This window comes from Dipodomys spectabilis, unplaced genomic scaffold (assembly GCF_019054845.1).
Source record: "Dipodomys spectabilis isolate Male_0828 unplaced genomic scaffold, ASM1905484v1 ptg000040l, whole genome shotgun sequence".
Taxonomy (NCBI): Eukaryota; Metazoa; Chordata; class Mammalia; order Rodentia; family Heteromyidae; genus Dipodomys; species Dipodomys spectabilis.
Genome location: NW_024870717.1, coordinates 3840627 through 3842149, shown reverse-complemented (window position 1 = coordinate 3842149; position 1523 = coordinate 3840627). Strand labels below are relative to the sequence as shown.

The window sequence follows — 1523 nt, the reverse complement described above, 5'->3', positions numbered from 1 at the left end:
TAGCTATGGTAAATAATGTTGCAATAAACAGTTGTGCTGGCAGTTTTAGAATGGCCTTGTTTGTGATCATTTGAGTGAATGCACAAAAGTGAGATTGCTGGGTCATAGAGGAGCTCTATGTGGAATCTTTTGAGGAACCTCCATACTGCTTTCCAAGTGGGTGAACAAGTTTACAATCCAACCAAGAATGCAGTAGGGTTCTCTTCTTGCCACATGCCCTCCAGCATCTGTTGTTGTAAAAATGTGGAACGCTTCACGAATTTGGGTGTCATCCTTGCGCAGGGGCCATGCTAATATTCTCTGTATTGTTCCAATTTTAGTGTATGTACTGCCGAATTGAGCAAAGAACATTTTTTATATATAAATTGGAATTGATTTTCTTAAACTAGATAATTCAACAAAAAGCAAGTTCAAAAGAATTGTGAAATTTTAGAACCATATATTTCTTACATAAGCACACATTTAAGAATAAAGTCAAGATTGATATGACAAAAACAAAACGAATCCAGATATTTGTTGTTCAAGAGATGTGTAGGAGGAGGAATTCAATTATTCTACACAGGGCACCTGTCATAATGAACACTGCAGCAAGTGTTAAGGTATGTAAAAGTTTTAATGTTTTAAATGTTTAATTTTGGGAATTTGCTTATATATGCCAAAATTAAGACTGTTTGACAGGTCATAAAACTTTTCCATAAAGTATTTAAATTTATGGTAGCTGACATATACTACTAACTATGTACATTTCAGAGTTTATAGAAAGTTTATTAATGAGAAGATGCAAAGTCTTTGTGTAAAGAAACAGAGCAAAGAGTTAAGACTAACTACATAGTTTCTGTTGAAACTTTAGGCCTTCTTTTCTTTATATGTTAGCAAGGAACAAATGATGATATAATCCATGTACCAGTGATGAGATGAGACATAAATAGTTATCATACAGTGTAAATTTAAAGGGTACTCATAGCCTATAAAACTCTTGTTGAACATCATAATCTTAGCCAGTTTTAAATGTACAGGATTATGAGCAAATAGCAAAATCTAATATATAGTATACTTCAAACACTGGTATTTGGCTTTTATTTTATCAATCATTAATATTTAATTATTGGTTTTCTTTATTTGTTGCATTGTTTCCCTTGTTGCAATATAATACAACTTTTTTAAGTCGTCATTATGAGGTATTTTGAAAATGTTACTGGGATGACCATTTTTTATAGGTGCATGTGAATTCACAGAAATCAAAATTAAGAACAAAATATTCATGAAAAATTTTCTCAAGTAGAGTCTGAATCAGGAGTGTTGATTAATGTCCATACATAAAATCTTAGCCTTAGACTGAAGCAGTGGTTTTACAGAGTTGAGGTCACAAAAGTGAGAGACTGTGTTTTGTTTAGTTTTTTGGTTTGGTTTTTGTTGGTTGTGGGACTTGAACTCTGGGTCCTGGGTGCTCTCCCTCAGATCTTCAGCTCAAGGCTAGTGCTACCATTTGAGCCACAGCACCACGCCTATTTTTTCTGCTTATA

General features: G+C 33.4%; 1 non-coding gene across 1 annotated transcript; it reads right to left on the bottom strand.

Annotated features, from left to right (window-relative positions):
- Positions 1-237: 237 nt before the first annotated feature.
- Positions 238-349, bottom strand: LOC122106403. Its single transcript, XR_006147169.1, has one exon. It is a non-coding gene; the product is annotated as a U6 spliceosomal RNA (small nuclear RNA).
- Positions 350-1523: the final 1174 nt, after the last annotated feature.